Genomic DNA, 22,464 nt, shown 5'->3' with positions numbered 1-22,464 from the left:
TTGTTCTGACACCTTTTTTTGTTAGAGTGTAAAAATCTTGGTAACGATTATGTGTATTCTTTGAAAGGGCTGCACAAAAGGGAAAACCGCAAACTACGAATTAAATGAAGGTGACAAAGCAAATATACAAAATAAGCAAAGCCCAATGCGAATAATGCCAGACACATAAATGGATATGGGCAAGTGGAGCTGCCTTATGGCGATTTGGCGAGATTCTCAGAGGACCAGTTACGAATTCGAATTCGTTCCCTCAGCTTGTGTGTTTGTCTCAATGATCAGGCAAATCCACTGAGGTCAAAAAAAGTGAAGGAGGTGGAAGAGGAGGAGGAGGAGGCAGTCAGATCTAAATGGAGACTTGCGTGTGAAGATTGTGTTTAATTTCCACTTGTCGAGAGCAAAAACGAGCGGACTCTGCTTTTGTATTAAATGAAATGGTCACTTTGACAGCCACTGACAGCTGCCTTGCATGTGAGTGTGTCTGAGGTGTGAGAGTGTGTGTGTGTGTGTGTGTTTGTGTGTCTGGTTTTTCCTCCTTGACAACGCCACTTTCACCAGCAACGCACATTTAATTTTATTTATGTTGACAATAGTTGTAACAAATACGCACGCACAGGACCACAAGACAAAGTGAGATAGAGATAGTAAAATAGAAAGAGATAGAGCGATAGTCGATTATATTACAAATAGTTTTCCACAGGTTTTTCCATGTACAATATACTAATAATATAATTTATTGCCAGTCCACAAGTCCGACAATGACAATTGTTGACTTTCTCCATTATTTTTTCCCCCTCACAATTGTTAGTTTGAGGTCTTTCGGCCCCTTTTTAGCCAGGTCAGTGGGCGTGGCATTTGTGTTGTGATTTCATTGAATTTGGCTTTATATTTATATTTATTGTGGTCAATATGATTATTTATTGTTATATTTATTTATGGCCTGGTGGATTCATACACTGCTTTGTTTCTACATGTTTTTCAATGCTTTATTTAGGTAGTATAATTATTTATTGCAATCAATGGGTTTTCACGCATTGTTGTCCAATTTGTATAATAGCCAGATGATAGGTGGAGAATGTGTAAGTGATTGTCATTTATGTTTTATTTGTTTAGGAATTTATTACGAGTTTTTATTCCACTTTTTTCTTCGGCTGTTCGTTGATTTTTATACCCTATTCTGATTGGGAAATAAGGCGTATTGAAATTTATGATACAGATTTGACTCTCGAAAGTATTTATATTGATGATGATCTTTTAAACAATGTTATTTCACCGAATCTGTGTGAAACTATTCACTTTAATTCGCTACAACGGATCCTCTATTTAGTGAACAGATTAATTTATTTTTATTTAAATTTGAACACCAATTAAAATTGTAATTGTAAACTTCACCAACTTTATTCGGTTGTAATTCATTTAAACACCTGAAGAATAGAGTATTTTGTAGCTGAACCCAACTAGAGCATTTTTACTTGTTTTTATCGTAATTTGATTTATTTGGTTCGTTAACATTTGTATTATTGACTATTGTTGGTTGTGCAATAATTGTTGGTTAAATAAAACTAAACAATTTACCTAAAGACCAACACTCTCACATTTCTACATGACGTGTTCCCCCTTAGATACGATTAAGATACTGAATACAAATAGGATTCATTACAGTAAGATAGAGTTGTGGCAAAGCAACTAGCATTTCCCTCTGTCCAGAAATGAATAGCTAACTCCTCCCTTTTGAATAAACTGACTCTGCTTGGTAAGGAAAAACCATTTTTGATACGAGAATTTATAGTCTCCTCTTCGTTCTTTGAATGTATCGAGAGCTGGTTGGATTCTCCCCCACAGATAACGTTCATATTAATTTTTACGACATTCTCGGAGTTTAATGCATTTTACTGATGCTTGTGCAGAAATTTAATGAGGGAAATCGCAAACGAAGATGCCTCATCCAGAGTGCAAAGAGTCGTGGCGAGGGAAACGAGAGACGAACGTTGTGCAATATTCTGCATATTATTTGCTTCACTCAACACCAACTTCTACCCACATGTGCCACAAATGAAGGGTTGTTGTTGGGGCAGGACACAAAAAGTACAGCTCGATGCAGCACACATACACACACACACACTATGAGAGGGGGAGGAAGAAGAGTAAGATGCGGTTGTGGACACGTTTGCAAATGCTTATCATGAAATGTTTCAAAAGCACTTTGCAGTTTGCCCGTAGACAGGCAACTAGACAGCACGCTAAGGTTAATGGCATAAAGTTTATCTGCAATTACGATATGGGCTCTTGGCAATCAAATGGCAGAGCAGTAAGGAGCAAGGAGGGATGGAGGGAGAGAAATAGCACCACATCCTCCTCTAAGTAAATATTTATTACACTATTTTAAAATGCACTTTAATGCATCGACGTTGACGACGGTTCGCGACGCCTGCAATGGAAATGTTAATGTCGAAGACGAAGACGATGTTGATATTGATGCTGATGCCGAAGCTGTTGCTGATGCTATTTTCGTGGACATTGATTGACATTATGTGCAGTTAGCTTCAAGACTTGATTTCAATTTGCTGTTATGATGGCTTTTACTACGATGTGAAACAGTTTCGAAACTCATTACATATTTTTACAGCTACTGTCAATCTCAGCCTGATGCGTTTGTCTATAAAACTTAGCAGCGATTACATTTTGTTCGATATTATTAAAATTCAAAGTATTTGATAAATACTTTACTTATATCTATTTACATTTATGCACGGATTTTATTATTCGTTCGTTGAATTGATTACAAAACCATCAACTGAAACATTTACTTAAATATATTGAGATATTTCACATTATATTATTCCAAATCCGGATTTTGAAGTACTAATAAAGTGGGGTTCTTATTTATGTTTATGTATTTATACATTTTAGGTTTTAATTAAAAGTAATGAAATATCGACGCGACTCTACACCGCCTTTAAGTCCAAGCTCAATCATTTTGTCTTCCATCATCATTCTATAAGGGGCCGTGTGTGAGAGAAAGACGACTAATGGAGCTGCATCATTGATCATGATCTGAAAATGTGGCCGTATTTTAGTTAGTATTTTGGTATATTTATCGAACAAAGCCCACTATCGACGGAAATCAACTGATTATTCCACATAGAAAATTAAAAAACAAAAATAAGAGGAAATATTTAAAGCAAATCGCAAAGACGATTAATTTGATCACCGTGTATGGAAATATGATCTGTGTAGTGCGAGTTGCTTAAAATGATGTAAAACGAAAATAAATAAAGTCGATTGATGACTCAGAGTCCGCATAATTTATTAAATTTATTATTATCCTTTAATTTGTTTCTATTGCCTTTGATATTCTTTATCTTCCTGCCTAATTTTGTTTACTTTTACACCCATAAACATCAGTTCGCTTGATGCGATTTTGGTTAAAGCATTTGCATAATTGAATCGCACTTAGTTTAAATACGGTATCGCAGATTCTCACTCGCTTAGTTCAAATGAAGCAGAAGATGACAATGTCTTAAACTAGATCTGTTCATTCGAACTTCTTGCTCATCGTTGACTAGGGCTTCATCAATACGCAGGGATGAAGAATGATTCCACACCTCATAACCAAAACCCAAAATAATACAACACAATAAATTGCAATACTAATTTATAACTAGGATTAAAATCTCATTTTAGTCACAGTAAAAGCAAAATAAATAACATGTGAATACTTGAATTAATTAAATTACGTACAGTTTGTTAAGCGTTTCTTTCTCTCACTAATCACCAAGTGTTGATTGTCAATAAATGAGATTTTCAATTAGTTTGCTCATCAATTCGACCCTTGTTAACTATTAGTTTCAAGTCTGGTACATAATAGTTTAGTTGAAATAATCTGAGAGTCATTGCCTATTTACAATATCAAAATGAAATTAAACTCGCATTTGCCTGGTAATAATTCAATTTCGAATTTTGTATATAAATACATCCACACAAAAGTGTCATAACAAACTGTTGTGTCTGCCTGCCAGGACAAAATGAAAACTTCTATTTGTCTTAAAGTGAAATTCAATTAATCAAAAAATTGGGGCAAGCAGAGGCTGAGGCTGAGGCCAATGACAGTCACAGACACAGACACAGAGATGGGAGAACCCAGAACCCAGTATCCTGATCCTGAATCGAGAGAGCAGCAGCCGGAGACAACAAGGACATCATATTGCATCAAAAAGTAGACAAACGATAATTTATCATTTCCATAAACACACACACACAGAGATACACAGGGCACAGGAAATACAATTCTATAGATTGGAGCCTAGGAAAGCAGGAGAGGAAAGCTGGACAATTTTGAAATTAAAAGCGTAAATGAAAGTGAGCAAGTAAAAGGGTTCTCAGCCCGGTCATGGCTAAGCCCAAAATATCTACGAAGCATGTACTATACTACTATATACATGCAAAGTGGCTCAGCCCAAGGCTAGTTATTACAGCTGACTGACAGGCGCAGAGGATGGCCGAAAACCAAACCGTCTCTTCCTCTTTCATCCACTGCTCCTGGATAGAGCCTTAAATACTTGTGCCATGCATACGTGTGTGTCATGCAAACGATTATAAAATCATCATTTATCACATTATGTCACACTCCTCGCCAGACGGCCTGGCGTCAGTCTGATGAGTCCGCCCAGGTCCGCTTGTGACCCGACTTTCCTCACGGCTCATCGGTTCCATCCACAAGCACATACTACATATGTATCTATGTATCTATGTATATATGTATTTATATATGTATGTATGGTAAGCAAGTACGAGTTTGCATGAAAATGATATAATGTCGTCTTGTGATGTATATATGCATGCATAGCATGGACGACACGTTGCTCGAGCACATTTCCGGGCACTTTTATAAAGCCATTACCCAAGACACATAATCATATTAGAGCGCTTCAATAAACAGTCTATCAGTTGAGCTCGCGCCAGAAGTTTACCAAGAAGATTAAGTTGAAACAACAGGACATTAATACAAGTAGAACAGAGCTCGATGCAATAAATAGGAACATAAATAAAGTCTAATTAAAGACAATTATTTATTACACATGCTTTTTTAAGTTATGAAGCTATACTTCCATATTCACAAAATAAAAAAAAAATTAAAAAAAATAAAAATAATTTTCAAAATTAAAATTCATATTAAGACTAAAAATGAATTGAATATACATTTAAATAAGTAATAAAATAAATGCAATACCCCATGCTTAAGTAATGTGAAGTTAAAATTTTATTACGAGTATATATTGTACAGATATATTTTTTGTAACTTATAAAATTATAAATGGCTTACAAATAGTAAATAAACATTTAAGCAGCTTATTTTCTTCTTAAGATTTATTTAAGAAAAGAAATTAATAAATAAGCAAAAATTAAAATTGCTTAATCAAGCAACAAAAACAATAATACTCGAGTGATAGTTTTAAAGTGATTAATTATGCTTGAAATCACTTTGATTTTTTCTTGACGTCTTTTTAAAATATGTCAAGTAATACTTAAGCGATTAGAGAAAAATTTGAATTGAATAAAAAAATATTCAACAAATATTATATAATAATATTTAAATTATTATTGCATGCATTCTTTTTTTTATAATTCCAAATTTTATTTAAAATATGAATAATTATAATGGGAACGTATTTAAATCATATTTCAATAGAATACCATTTAACTCTTTTTATTTGTAGCATAAAGCGAATAGAGATCAATTTTAAATATGGGTTAAGTAGGAATTAATTTTAAATGTGATAAAAATATTTCAACTGTTATTATTGGAAATATTTATTTTTTTAAATTTCTAAGTTTATTAAAAAATAAATCATATTTTAAAAGAATACAATTTAACTCTGCTAATGTGCAGCTTAAAGTAATGTAAAAGTTATAGACATTTTGAAGCTGTTCGTTGGTTTCCTTAACAATTTAAATACGCTTTTCTGCAAATGTGTTTGGGGACTGCCGCATTTGTATTAAATGTCGTGGCCCACAAAGAGGTTGCTGGCTTTCGTAAAAGTAGGATAAACGAGTATGGAATATCTAGCATAAGCAGCAGCAGCAGCAGCAGCAGCTGTAACTGGTCCTTGAACTCCTTTCGTGGGGAAACAAAAGGCAAAGTGAGCGACACATTTAAGTTGGGCAACAGCGGTGCTCGAGAATGCCAACGTCGCACAGTTTAGTTAAAACTGAGAAATATCCTAAGGGAATATATGTATGTATATGCATGTATGTATGTATGTATGTATAGAGCAGCACTTGCCCCGCTTCCGTTCTCAATGGAAGTGAGTCAAAGTAATTTTCTAACTATGTCTCTAGTCGCTGGCACTATTTTGATATGAAACCCACAAATGCACTTTCACCTGGCTTTTGTGTGACATTAAACTTCAAGTCAAACAATTTCGTTCGTTTCTCTTCTCCTTTACTTCAGGTCGAGTGTTTGCGCGCACTTTCTCAACTGGAAAACTGAAAATGTGAAAATGTGTCCCGCAAGTGTTTTGAGTAAAAGTTTTTCTACGCAAACGAATTGAGAATGCAGAGCAGAGCAACGATGGAGTGGATGAGCTTATGCAACACTGGTAAGGCCATCAAATCAAGGAACATTTTTCGAAGCCGAGCTGCTACTAAATGCAATTCTTAAGACATGTCGCGTCCAAAATGTGTCAAGCAGCGCAACGAGTCGTGAATCGAGTCGTGAGGCGACGCCAATGGCTGTTGGACTGCTGTCAACACGTCAGTTGGGTCCAAAAGCAATTTGTCAAGCAGTTGTGATTGACAGCTAAGACGGCACAGCGAAGCATGAACTACGAGTGCTCCTTTAGCTCGCCTCCCCCCCTCCATACAAACACACACACATACACACCCGGAAATGGGAAATGCGCAACATAAACAAAATGGCAGCTCACTCCGAACACACATGCTTGAGACATTTTGCCACATAAAGCAGAATGCTTAAGGTATGTAAGGAAACCCAATTGTTCAATATAACGTAATGGCTATCGAAGCGTACGAATTAATATTCAATTATGCTTAAATAAGTTTATCAACAGTTTGCCATCAATATCCTTAGTGTTGAGCTAGCAGTCGCTTCAAGTCAATCAATATTCCATCAGGTGTGCCACCCCAAATTTCAGTTGCCATATTCAGTATATAGCAAAGAGAATTAACTTACTGCCATATCATTATTTGAAGTGCAATTTCGAAGCATTGCTTGGTTCAAATTTCGACTCCATTGAATTAAACTCCTTTAAGTGTGCTGCCGAATTTACTAATTGAGTTGCACTTAGGCATTTGGTTAAGTGAAAATGGATTTCCAAATCAAGACACTATTATTTCCAAATTAATACTTGTTTCACAGATTGACTTCAATGCTTGAATAATTTGCTTATAACAATCTGTTATGCTTGCATTCTAAATAGAATAGTTATGCTCTTGTTAAGTTGAAGCTAAATCAATGCAAAACAACACAAATTATAATTGTTATCGAACAATCAATCCAAATGAAATATTTTAATTGTATCTCACAATTTTTTTCTGATATTTAGTTCAACTTAAGAATAAACTAATTCAAAATAACTTTAAAATTAATATAAGAAAGAAACTCTACTTTTGTGTTTGTATTTTGAAATTAAACCTTATTTTTGTTAGCAAGTAAATTTAGGATTTAAATCAACTCACAATTGCCTAAATTCAACTTTGTTCATTTTATACACAACAGCAATTCCTTATTTTTATGGCATTTAAAAAACATTGGACAAAAGAAACTCGTCTTGAGTCTGATGATGCTGATGACCTCAGAGATGAAATTCCTCAGAGGATTGTCAACGAGATGGTGAATTGAATTTACTGCTATTTTTAATAACATCATCGGTCACCTTCGACCTGTAAACTGAGATGAGGTGGCAAGGTTTATGCGTACATGGCTTTCTTTGTGGCAAGATGGATGGCCGGATCGTAAAAGCCAAAATGTGGGCGGGGTCAGCAAATGTCGAAAATATAATTAGAGAGAAGAAGAGATTGTGGCCGGGCGGGCCATAAAGGAAATTGAAAATTCCTCGTGCTGGGTTTGCTTGCAAACACATTTCGGCAAAAATTAATTTAAACTTTTGCCACATTTACTCATTAGCGGCAAGTTTTGGTCATATACTCGCATACTCCAGCCCAAGAGCGCTGCAAACTTGCAACTCAACAAGTTTTTCCTAGAGCTGCCAGGGGAGCCAAGCGTTTGCGAGGCAGCAACTAATTTGCCTCTGATTTGTGTGAGTGTGTGAGAGAAAGAGAAATATATATAGAGAAAGAGAGAGCGCGCACTTTTCTCAAGATTTATTCGAGTTGACTAAAGTAACATAATTTGCAAATAACGCGACACCATTGTCGTTCATGCCACAATGCAACATTTGCTGCCTGCCACCAGCCTGCCTTAAACCTTGTTCCGGAGCAACGCAAATACCCCCGAAAAACACAATAAAAAAAATGTAGGAAAAATGATTTAAAAACTGCGGCAGGTAGGCTGAAAAGCTACACTCAAACCAAAAACCCGTTGCCATTTTCCTCTGCTCTGCTCTCTGCGCTTGTACCACAAGCCGGAAGTTTGCCGTAAATAACTTTTTTCCACTTGGTCCGCGACGGCAACGACGACGCTCAGTTGCATTAGTTGCATAAGTCGACATGCCCCATGGCAGTGCCTCTGACTCTGACTCTGCCTCTTCCTCTGGCTCTTTCTTGTGGCTCTTCTTTGATTTCGGGCGACTTCAAAAAGTGTTTGCCTGCAGCATTCCCACACCCCCTAAAGGCTGCATGACCATAAATCACGCACGCGTTGTCGGCATCACACTGCGTCTATATACAGCGTCTGTATGTGCATACATACATACATACAAATGTATGTATGTGTTTGTGAGCTTGCCAGTTCCGAGTAAATTTTAAGCCGATTTCCGTTACATTGCCTTGCCATTTTGTGTGTCATGTGAGGTCATCAAAAGCATTGTACTCATAAAGCAAACAATGCCAACAACGAACAACTATTGTCCTAGCTAGCACTGCATAGCCTTTATATACCCTATAAAAAAATAAAAGTGTTTACAAGAAGCTTATTTTGTGAATGGAAATATTGAAATCAATATCGTCTGCTAAAGACTATATTATCCAGTTTTCATAGGAAAATGAAGTTTCATTATTTTAATTGTGAACTATAATATATTCAATGTCAAATTCGAAATACAAAATTTACTATATATAATGTTGATTAGAATGGTAATTTTCATACTTTTTTTGTAGCATAAGAATACTTGCAGACTTCGCTATTACCGTAACCAATTATTTTTGTATATTTTGTATTTTTTTTTTTAAATGCTATTTTATTATCATATTTTATTAATATTGATTCTTATTTCATTTAATGCTCAGCTTAGATTTGTAAAATTGATATGTGAAATCAGAGTTTTTTTCATGTTAATTGGAAGTAGTAACAACAAATAAACATTGAATTAAATGCTATTAAGAAAAAATCATTTTGTGTAAATGTAAATAGCACAATTATTGTAAAATATGTAAGTTAATAATTTGAATATATGTATATATTATGTACAATAAAAATATTTATTTATTTTTTTAAATTGAATTATACTGATAATATCAACCACTTAAATTCAAGTTTTAAATATGATGGGAACAATAAAGATGAGATTAAGTAACAAATTCTTAGTCTTAACTCTTTTTAAAAAATAAAGATAATTAAATATTTGTCTTTAAACATATGCACAATTTATGAACAAAGCTAATATTTATTTATATATACTATGCATTTATTTCATAATTAAGTTTCGCACTTATTATACATTTCTTGTTAAGTTAGTATTTAACATGCTGTTTCTCGTTGTCGTCTTGAGGAGTGTTCAGCTGATTTCATCCTGCATTTGGGCAGTGTATCATCAAAATCATATAAATATCCCACATTCGCGGCTTTGGCGATAAAAGCCGCATGTCAAGCACCCTATAAATTTGTGCGGAAACCGCACAATAAACAAGCTTCACCAGAATCTCAGAGGGTCATCCAACATAACTGGTACAAGCTGGTTAGATGCATAGTGCTATAATGCTAGTGTCTCTAGCAGCAACAGAAATGGCGAAAAAAAACAAAATTTAATAGAGTACTTAATGCATAAAATATGAACATAAAAGTTGTGACCACCCGCTCTCCCCTCTCTCTGGCTCCACACACTGCTCATGTGAAATGTGAACGCATAAAAAGTGGGCAGGAAACGCGATGTGTGCGCCTTGAACTACTAGGGGTTGTGTATTCGGGTGCCTTGAGGCGAGGCGATAGAGGAGCCACGGCTCCAATTTAATTGCGTTCAAAATTGTGTAAATTGAATTTTTAACGCGCAGTTGAACAACCGACCACACGCCCACATACAAGCATAGTTACACGCATGTGAACAGAGACCAGCGTCCTGAGTCCTGCGTCCTGTGACCAGGGCGGGCCAAGCGGAAATGAAGTTATTTCACACGCAGCCTGAAGGCCAACTGGTTAGTCGGACAGTCGGAATCGTTTGCCTTCTTCTTGTTATGTGGCGTGTCCTAGGCCATGTTTTATTTTGGAATCAGCGAGAATATTTCCACTATCTTGCACAGAAATCTGAGTGGAAAAAAAAGCAACTGGGTTACGCCCCGTGGCCACCCATGGTTCAGATCTTTCCACATTATGCAGACAAATGGCTTTTTAAATTGCTTGCGTGTGGCCAAAACCGTCTGCCAGTCTGTTAGTCTGCTAGTCTCTCTCCCTCCAGATTCCCATTCTTTCTCTAGTTTCCTCTCTAGTTTCCAGTCTGCTCGGCTTGTCTACGCATTTACATGTTGATTTGATATATGAGTCGCTGCCAGGCCATCAATCAGTCCGTCTATTGGCAAGTGGCAGGCTCAACAACGCCGCCAAACCTCCCCAAAAAATCGACCAGCAATTGCTGACATCGATACAGATAGCGTTGCACATTGGCGCTCATCGCCAAACCACAATGACTCTGCCTCTGCTTTATATTTTCATGCCACACATTCTGCAACATGAACTTGTCATCGCTTCGTTTGACATCCTGCTAATGCATTTAATGAATATATATTTTTTATTTATCGCCTCTCCGAACGTTTCTATTATTATTTTAGAATCTAATAAACATTAAAATTGTGCTCAATTTCTTCCATGACATAATTCCCGCTAATGTGCAATATAAAAAATAATAATAAACAAGTTAAAGAGCGACAGTTAAGACCAACATAGTGCGGTATTATTATTGAAGAATACCAAGTCAATATACCGTAGATTGTCACCCAAATCAGTTAACACTCAATTGCAATAGGCGTGTTTTCCATACTAAAGAATTTCTTCTTAACCTCATCGCATTCAGAAATCGCAAATCTTGAAATTCTAGATTATAATTCATATCAATCTTCTTTCCAAATAAAACGGTCTTAAATCAAGATTTTTATCTTAAAATAAGATGTTTTTAATCTTAAAATGCACAAAAAACTTGATTTAAGATTGTTTCAATCTAAAAGTGTTATTTCAAGATTGTTCTTTTTAAGATCGAAAAAATATTAAATCAAAATGTTTTCAATCTAAATTTTTTCTCTCTGTGTAGTTTTAAATAAACTTGATTTTAAATAAACTTGATATGCGTACAAACATAACAAGTGAGTAACAGACAGACAGACGGTCGTGGCTATATCGTCTCGACTGTTGACGCTGATCAGGAATACAAGTATATGTATATACTGTATGAGGTCGAGGATGCGTCTTTCTGTCTGTTATATACATTTCTGCCGCCACAATGTTATAATACTATTCTATCCTATAAGTAGTGGGTAAAAAAATCCATATCATTATATAAAAAGAAAAAACCTCAAATCATGTCAATCCATTCATAATGATTGAATATATTAAATAAATGGATGAAATCCATTTGCACCCACACAAAATGCAATAAACAGACAATTATTATAACCACAGTCAAAGCTTTTCCGCTAATTTTATTCGCTTCACGCGAATGTGGAAACTCGTCAGCTCGAAAATTGCAGTCATCAAATTGCAAACACCGAAAGGAGTGGTTAGAGGAGCTTGGCAACAAAAGCTGTCATGGAAACAGTGCAATAAAAAGTACGTCGAAGTTTAATTAAAATTATTTAAAGCGTTGCACTAATTTGTTTAAATTCAAGCGAAGAATCTCACTTTATTGAATGAGTTTGGGAAACAGATGTGTTTGGGGTAAATTCACAACATATTTGGGCAACACTTCACATCGGCTAACATCACAGCTGGTATTCCGCACAGAAACACCTCTAATAAGACACATATGGCCACAAATACTGCTAACGACCTTCAGTGCCTGACCACATTTGGTCCCAAGATGGTCCACATGAGGCCACTAAAATGTGGTGGATCCATCTAATCCAACCCAACCGGGTTGCAATCTACCTTTTTCCGTACATATGCACAATAACATGGCAACTTTTTCAATCCATATTTATGCTGAAGCTGAAACTGCAAACTTGAAAGCACAAGAAGCATGATTGGAATTTTAATGATGGAAAGCAGAAGGATCCCTTACTTTTTGCGTTACGGCATAATACTTCTGTTTAAAGCGTTTTCTCAAACTAAAGTGAAGGCATTACAGATTCCATTTAACTATTCGATCCAATGACTAATTCCTTTGGCATTCCAAATATCTTGCCCCTTGGTCGCAACTTTGTTTGTGCTCAATCAAATGACAATTGATCTTTTTCCCAAGGGAGTGTGCTCGTGTGTATTATTGTTGTTGTTTTTTTTTATTCAGCAGGAGGATAAATTAAATTTACAATTTATTTTTAAGAACACCCACACAGCATGAAGCAAACGCTTTTGACGCACATTCAACGATAGTTGGCAGGAAGGGAGGAAAAGGAGTCAAAGTATTACTGAAGCGTGGGCGCTAACAAGTCGATGCGCATTAAAGCTCTTTTGAAGTCCTTCACGTACACACACAGACACACTCAAAAGCACCCACACACATACGAGAGAGACTATAAATGCACATATAAAAACTTTAATACCCCGGCATTCGGCATTTATTTATATGCTGTTTTTCCAATTTTTTTTTAACTGCAGAGGGAGGAGATACTGTGCACAGCAGGACTTTTATTGCTCTTGTTGCAATATATATATATATATATATATATATATATATATATATATATATATGTTTAAAAGTTTTTATTTGTCTGCCTTGACATGATTCTATTCGACAATTGCCCAAATGAAAAAATCGACAAAGGCAATGTTCAATTAAATATATGTATGTAAAAACAATCCCAAAAAATAAGTGTAAAACAAAATTCAATTCCAAAAGCACACATTGTAAAAATACGGAAAATAAATAATAATTAAAACAGATTTCGATAGACAAATTCTTCACTTTTCTTTCGAAACATTGAAATTGCTTTACATTTTGTTTCATACTTGGAATTTGCATAAAGTCTGACCACAGTCAAAGTCTGGCTGTGCATTTTGCAAATGCATTTTGAGGCTAGACATGTTTACTATGCCCAGAACCCATTTCCAATTCATTGTGCAATCTTTTCTCTAGCTTTTTTGTGGCTTTTCTACTTCCATCATGCAAAATGCAAAATTGGTAATTGGTGCGGCAACATTTTTGGCATTGTTTGCTACTTCGATTCCAACTCCAGAGTTATATGTGTGTGTGAGTGTGTGTGTGTGGAAATGTGTTGCCACATTATGTATTTTTGTTAACTGTTTATGCCTTTGTCATCACGCTTTTATGGTTCCATGCTGCTCCTTTGTCTTCGTCATTGTTGCTTTACAGCTTTGTGTTCACACACACACAGACACTCCTCCTAACCGAGTTTCCCTCACACTCACACATTCATTAGAAATAACACTTTTCATAGTCATTGGGAACGGAGCGCGCTTTTGTAATAAAATCCAAAAGAGCAGAATAAGATTCATGAAAAGGCATTAACACCCATGGCGTATACGCAATGTGTGCTTGTAGCTTTGTATGAGAGTATAATAAAAATTATTAATTGGATTTTCATATCTTCAACTTTATTTCCGATCACTGATTTCCGGTATTCTTTTGAAGAGTACAATATTAAATATTATGCTGACATACAAGATATGCAGTTAATTCCGATTGAGCATACTCTACTCTTCAAAAGAAATACAATGCACTTCATATTCTTTTAATTGGCAAGGTGAAAGCCATAAAACAAAAAAACACAGAATAATTTATTATATTTTTTCACAATAACAGTTGATAACTTTTAAATGAAATATAATTGAGCAGCAAAACAAATTGATTTTCAGTCAAAACAAACAACCAATTTTTGTACAGAATTTATTCGTTTTATTGTGCAATTTTAATGCAAATATTAATAAAAAGCAATACAATGAAAACTTTTTCAGCAAACTCAATGGCTTTTCCCCCAAAAATTGTTTGCGTTCACAAGCCAGAGGAGAAGCTCTCTCTCTTGTTTCGTTCACAATGTGTTTTTTCCACTAGAACAACGCAATCAATAGAACTGCACGAGATGATCAATTATTAAAACGCAAGTAAAATACAATATTGCATAAAGAAGAAATAAAAACAGACTCGGCAAAAAGAAATCAAAAGCATATTACAATACACCACCAAAGAGCAGCAGAACATTATACATAAAATGCACATGCACACACACACACACACAGGCACACACACACAAATACAGACATCAGTATTAAGGGCTCTTTTGGAAATTTCCGCTTGACCAAACCAATTAAAAGCATAAATTTTCAGAGCCTGTGGTAAAATATCGTTCAAATACATCAACAAGTTCTCGTTTTTCTGCTATTATCGTCCACACACATTGAACAGGCGAAAGGCTCTGTAGATTTTTCGCAACTTCATATCCAATACTTTTTCCGAATTCATAAAATTTTGACGCCAAAAAGCATAAAAGCAAACAAGATACGAACGGCCATATATAAAAGCGTATAAAAATCATTCTGACAAAAGGCAACGACAACCAAATACCCAGCACAAAAAAAAAAGAAAACAGAAACTATAATTGGCACTTTCCATTTTTTTTTTTTGGTTTTGTTTTTAATATTAACTCGAGAAAAATTTCAATTCACTTTCCATTTATTTATTTTTTTTTGTAATATTAATTCGAGAAATATTGAATTCATTCCACTTTCCACTATTAATTCGTGAAAAATTAAAGTCCTCTTTCAGTCAAAGGCAGCATTATTTTAATAATCGTACTTCACCTTCTTTATTTATTATTATTGAATGTATTTAAATAAATATTAACTATTGATTTTATGGAACAATGCTGAAGACTGCACAAATTAATAATCCTTTCACATTTCGTTGTTGAGCATGTGAATAATATGACAGACATCAATAACGCAAAGATTGATAAGCCAGCCAACACTTTTAGTCCACCAAATTAAAATTCTGAATTTATATCCCATTGAAAAGAAGCCTTATGCAAAAATACACTATATAAAGAGAAACGGTGGCTGAATAATGTGAATTTGCATATTAAAAATATGCCAAAAGTGTGATGCCAAAAATGTGAGTTAAAAAGTTTCGTGAAAGCAGAAAAATGTGATAAAAGTGTGATAAAATTTGTATGTTTTTTTTCGGAATGATTTTTGTATAATTAATTTTAAATTTCTGTAAATAAATCTATACTGAGTATGCACATTCCTTGAAATAGTTTGTATGTCTAATATGTAAATTTATTAAAGAAAAACAAATACAACTTAAAGGCGGTTAAATATTGTCTTGCCCAGAAGTCATGGATTGTTTGCTTAAACAGTAAAATTGATTGATAGAATATTTATTGTTGTTCTTGGCTCTTTGGAATGAAATAAATTCAACTGGCCATTTAAGCCAATTGCCCTCAAGTGTTACGAAAATTGAGGCAATCGAAAGTTCACAGTTAACCTTTGACTACCACGACCAATTAAAGTCCTATTTTACAGACACACACACAAACTCAGACAAAAGGACAACTGCCATTTGGGGGGGCAAAATCGAAGCATACAAATTGTAATAATTGTTTGGAAAATTGTTGCTGTTAAAAAAACATCGAAACGTTCTCATGGGAAACATAACCGCCTCGACTCTCGAGAGGGTCGTGTGAGTTTTCGTGCTTGCTACTTCCGGTTTCGCCAAAGCATTCAACGAGCACCGAGCGAGAAAGAGAGAGAGAGAGAGAGAAAGAGAGAAAGAGAGAAAGAGAGAAAGAGAGAGATTTCAAGAGGCATATGTAGGCTTTTTCGGTCGCCATATTGTTTTGGTCATGTGCATGTTTTTGATGTCCAGTGGTTGCTCTACTTGAAAACAATTTTTACTTGCTCGATTTTGCAGCCGAACAACGTTTTTGCTCCTCGTCATCCTCTTTCTCTTCCTCGGGATGCTGCTGTCGTTCTTTTGATTGTCCTTCCGGTTGCTGCTCTTGCCCCTGTTGTTGTCCCCTTTATTATTGTTCTTGTCGTTGTTGCCGTTGCTGTGTTCGAATTGCGTCGATTTTGTTGACGTCGTTATCAATTAAGCGACACGTTGCGTAGCCAGTCACAGTTGGCTTCAATTGACTGCACGAAATGGCCAGAAGTAGGCGAGTGGCAAGCGGGGGAGATGCCAAATGTCCAAATGGGGTCAACTGAAGTTTTTTTTTCGAGGTACAACACTAACAACTTGCAACTTGGCTGGCATTAGGCCTCAAGCACATAAAACGATATAAAGTTATTGCTCTACAAATTGCTGCCAGTTGTTATCCAGCTCTCGATCTAAGCCAAAATTCAGATACATGTGTTACCTAACTGAATTTACCAAACTTTAAGTTTGTTTAAGTTTCAAGCTTGATTAATTCTTCAATATTTGCATTGTTCATCAACATACATTAATTTGTATGTTTGTAACTTTATAATTGACATGTTATTACGATTACGCATTCGATTGTCCGACTGTCTGTCAGAGTGGTTACCTAATGAGCCTTCAAATTTCATAACGACAGCAACACGTATCGACGTAAAGTGAAATTAAATTTCATTTACATGTGCTTAGTAAAAGTTTGAAATAATTATTTCCACGTTTTTAATTAAGCTGAATGTTATGCGTGGTTGATCTCAAATCATTTTGGGAGGTGATTTAAATAGTATTTTTTATATTAATTTGTAATATTCATTGATTTAAAAGTTTAGTTTTAGTATAGTTAACCAGCATGAAAGGAAGACTCGCGTTTGTCTTTGGAATTTTTCTTATTTGCATGGCTCACATGCTGAGCTGGAATGTAAGTTTAATAAACTTTATAGCTGACAAATGAAATACATTCTCTTCAAACAGGAAGCTGTAGAGTTCAAGTTTACCAACGCGGTGTGTGAGAGCTGGAATAAAACGTGGGTTGTCATCAATAAATGTCGATTGCATGCACTCAGCCGTAATAAGACTGTCTTCAATTTCAACATAACTGTTCAACATCCGTGCAGTAATATTTTGGTTGAAGTTCAAATGTTCAAGAAGGCCAATGGCTACAAGCCTTGGCTTATTAAGACGGCCGTGGATGCCTGTCGATTTGTGAAAAAGTCGTACAATCCATTCGCTATCCTCGTCTATAATCTATTTAAGGAGTTTACTAATATCAATCACACATGCCCCTATATGGTGAGATATATTTTCTTTTCATAATTTCCAATATTTGATTTGATTTATCTATTTCTTTTTTTGTATTCATTTATTTATTTTCTTTTGTTTAACATATTTGATTCTTTTTTTATTTATTTCTTCATTTATGTATTTTTAATCTCTTAATTTCTATATTTATTTATTGTCATATTTCTTCATTTCCTTTTTGCTTTCGTTCTTCTTTTCTTCCATTATTTATTTCATTCTTTCATTCCTTCATTTATTCTTTATTTCCTTCTTCATTGTTTCTTTCTTTTTTCCTCATTTCTTCATTCATTATTTCTATCCATTATTCATTTCCTTCTTTCCCTTCATTCTTTCTTTTTTTTTCTTCATTTTTTGTATTTTTTTATAATTTTTAATTCTTTAATTCTTTCTTTATTTCTCTACTGCCTTCGTTCCTCCTTTCTTTCTCTCTCATTCATTCCTTCTTTTTTGTATTATTTCATTCTTTTTATCTTGCAGACATTGTATTTCACTCATTCCACCATTTTTTTCTATTTTTTTTTTCTTCATTTCTTCATTTCTGTTTTTATTTATTTGATTTGATCTTTTTTTATTTCGCTCTTTCTTTCATTCTTACTTTCTTTCATTCCTTTATTTATTCTAGCTAGTTTTCATTTTTTCTATCTTACTTTCCTCCTATCTTTCTTATTTTTTCTTCATTGTTCCTATTTTTTTTTATAAAATGATTCTTATTTTTTATTTGTATTTCTTTATTTATTTTATAGGGCGAACAAATAATTGAGGGCTTTTATCTGCGGCCTGATCTATTACGACTTCCGTTGCCAACTGGTGATTATCTACTAGCAATGACTTGGAAGTTTGACAACAAAGCAATATTTTGCACAAATCTCTATTTTGAATTTACAGAAGATTTGTGATTAATGCATTTGAAGGAATTACTTGTCAAGTAAACGCATTCTAAGCGAAAGCGGTCTGTTATTTAATTCGCATTTTGTTCATCAGTGTCACACACAGCGTAAGTTGTGAGTCATGATTAAAGAGGTTACACAGTTTATGAGCTAATTTCGGGTGTCATTACAACCTGTTGGAGGTGCTTATCGCCACGTGTGGCCACTGAGAGTTGTGTAAATAAAGTGAAAGACACAAGAAGTTGGCTATAACGACACACTAAGTATTAGCCGCACCCACAATTATGCATGTCAAATTAACTGTAACTACAGCTTGATACTGTGTGTGTGTGTGTGTGGTGGCGGTAAATGGGAGGCACTGTTGCACAGTCATAAATCTTCGATGCGGCAGCACAGAATCAGCGAGCAGTAACTAATGATGTTCATAATCAGAGGCGCGTGTAAAAGGATAATGGCAGAAGGCTGATTAACAACCGGGTTGAAATGGTAGTGGGGGAGAGAGCGGGACAAATGAAAGGGGAGGTATGAGGAGTAATAACAGCTGGCCGGTGTATGCGAAGTGCGCAGCGGGTGAAGAGCAGCGACGTCAACTAACCACAACTTCATTAAACGCAGCCACTTGCCAGCAATGGAGCCACAATGAGAACTACAATAAGTCTGTGTGTGTGTGTGTGTGTGTGAGTGTAGCGGAAGTGTCAGCAGTGGACGCCATTAATTTAGCGGAAATAAGCAAACAAAATCAGCAAAGTAACAGTAAACCGCAAACAGAACACAGAAAACGGGTAGAGCAAGAGCATCGGAGTTGAAGTTGGACAAGACTCCAATACAATCCAATCCCATTCCTTGCCATCCTCAATCCAATCCAGGCCAAACCAATCCAATCCAATGCTGTGGTCTTGCATGAACTGCGGTACTTGTTTGAACAGGATACGCTTGAGCGCTGTCTGCTTATAATTGGAGCATAAAGCGAAGCTGTAAGAAACGCTCAGGCCGTAAAAGCGAGCGCACACAAAGAAAAGGCATGAAAATGAACCGAGCCAAGCAAGAGCCGGATGTGGATGTGAATGTGGATGTGGATGTGGAAAGCGAACAGCAACAGAGATACATTTACAAGTTGTTGCCAACCCAGACTCGTTTATTACGCACACAAACACACATAGCCAAGACACTCTTATGTGGCAATCTTAAGGCCCGGTTCCACATAAATAAAAGGCCGAGGTTTTCCTGCAAGAGTCCTCGTCGAGAGTGGCGCGTAGTGCTAATTTATGATCAAAACACTCACACTCACACTCGCATTCGCATTCACATTCGTATTCGCACTCGCTTTGGGCCTTCAACAATGTGCCTACACTTAAGTGTTAGGCCTCGCGACTTCGACTTGAGTTACCAGCCATGTCATGAATTTTAAGTGATTTTCCCATTTCCCTCAAGCGGCAAAAATATTTTTTTCCATCTCCATCTCTTTTCCCTTTCCTTTTTGTTATTATTTCTCAGCTTGTTTCTATGTTTCTGGCATTGCTTTACACTCGCTCCTAATTAAATGCAAAATTTACTTTGCACGCATTTACGTTTTGCCCTCGTGTGCTCAGAATATGATTGAGCTCTCTTCTACCCGATACCACAAAAGTATATTCAGCATGTGTGGGATAATCTGTAAATTCTGCTGGTACAGCAAAAAAAACTATATAGAGATTTGCAGATGATAAAATTTGAGGGAAATAAATACACTAATATGTTCAATAACAAATTATTAAATTAAAAATTAAAGGAAATATAATGAAATGAAAATCAAGATACAAACATTGGGACAAACACGTTAAGTGGGCAGCAAACTGGAGGCGTACTCTGCCTACATCGTCGACTACAGCTCAGGGAAAGTGGGGCGGGTCTTTCGTCACCTAGTAAGCCACCGTGCCACACAAATAAACAAGTAAGAAAGTTACAGTCGAGTGTGCTCGACTGTGAGATACCCGCTACCCATTTTTAATAAAGGCAAAATATTGCGGTATTATTTTCAAAATATACCGAAAATACTAAAAATATACCAAATGATATATTTGGTATATCGATATAGGATCGCATTCTAAATGTACCATAGACGGCACAATATACCACATTGTCAGCCAAAGCAACTAACACCCCTAGTAAGTGGGCGTTTTTGCCCATACAAAAGTATTTCTTTAATAACTTTCACAATTTTTATCTGATCGCAACCAAATTCAGGGATCATAACCACTATAGTTATTATTGTATATACCAAAATTTGTAACTCTAGCTTTAAAATTACGCTTGTTATTCGATTTTTATACCCGCTACCCATAGGGTAGAAGGGTATTATAACTTTGTGCCGGCAGGAAATGTATGTAACAGATAGAACGAGATATCTCCTACCCTATAAAGTATATATATTCTTGATCAGCGTCAACAGACGAGACGATCTAGCCATGTCCGTCTCTCCGTCCGTGTGTCTGTCCGTCTGTCCGTATGAACACCTAGATCTCAGAGACTATAAGAGATAGAGCTATGAAGATTTTTTGATTTGAGGGGGCGGAAGTGTGAAAGGCGAAAATTTGAAACAAACTTGATCTGGGTGCAAACATAACAAATGCTGTCCAAACAAATTATAGCTCTCGGACAGACCTGTTACATACATTTCCTGCCGGCACAAAGTTATAATACAGAGTTAAGATAGGAACAGACGGGATGGGCTATCAACCGATAGACCTGCTAAGAAGATTATGCATTCAATATATAATTACGAAGTATAATTACCTAGTAAGCCACCGTGCCACACAAATAAAAAAAGGTAGACAGAGTTAACAAAAGATAGGAACAGACTTGTAACAGCTTCTGGAGCAATGTTATACCCAAATTAAGCAATAAGTAATATCAGGTGCCCATTACTTCACAATTTATTTTAAATTCATGATTATTCGACGTTAACAAATCCTAAAGTTTTCAAGAATAATTTAATGCATATACATAACTTCATTGTACAAATTGGCCTATAGTATTTCCTAATAGGATGGGTATGTACCACTCTTTTTTTCTCTTACTGAGCCTGCGCCGCAGGCAACAGCCACAACGCCAACGGATGTTCATGGTGGGGGAGGAGGACGACGAGCGGCGTCGAGGGCGATAACTATGATGAGCGCATAAGGTACTTTAGAATGAAGAAGGCAGAATTCCGCTGCAAGGAGCAAGAGCTGGCCGCAGAGGCCAAGGGGCTTGAGGTGACAAAGGAAAGGCTAGACATTGAAAATGTCTTGGTCTTGGTCTTGGAATCTTTACGAAAAGACTCAATGAGCAACCGATTTATGGGTTGTATTGATGCTGATAATCATTTATGACAGCAGCAACATCTTCAGTACATTCTTCTTATGGGCGACTATTATCTTGGGCATTCGATTCGGATTCGGGTTCGATTCAACTGGATGATGCTTGTCCGGGAAGAACTATAATAAAAAAAAAATAAAATATTGCAAAAAAAAATATTTACAAAAATGTTCACAACGGACATACTTTAAAAATTGAGAAGCATTTTAGTTAAATAGTTTTATTTGAACTGACTCTGAGCTCTGGACTCTCTAGACTATGCATCTCGACTATACAATCGTCTAGATAACCTTACTAAGATTATGTTTGCAAAGGTATCTGAGTTATATTACAATATTATTTAAACTTCATTTCGAGTTGTCATTGAATTTGATAGATCTAGATTCCATAATTGAATCATGGTCTAGCCTAGTCTAAGCGTGGGTATCGATATTGTTTGAGTAATCTTAGTGTGGTATCGATTTGATTTAATACGATACCAATGTGTATGGCAAAACTGATCCTGCCAACTCACC

The sequence above is a fragment of the Drosophila sulfurigaster genome, chromosome 2R (assembly GCF_023558435.1).
Source record: "Drosophila sulfurigaster albostrigata strain 15112-1811.04 chromosome 2R, ASM2355843v2, whole genome shotgun sequence".
In the NCBI taxonomy this organism is placed as follows: Eukaryota; Metazoa; Arthropoda; class Insecta; order Diptera; family Drosophilidae; genus Drosophila; species Drosophila sulfurigaster.
The sequence above is the reverse complement of the archived record's forward strand: the minus strand, read 5'-3'. Positions refer to the sequence as shown.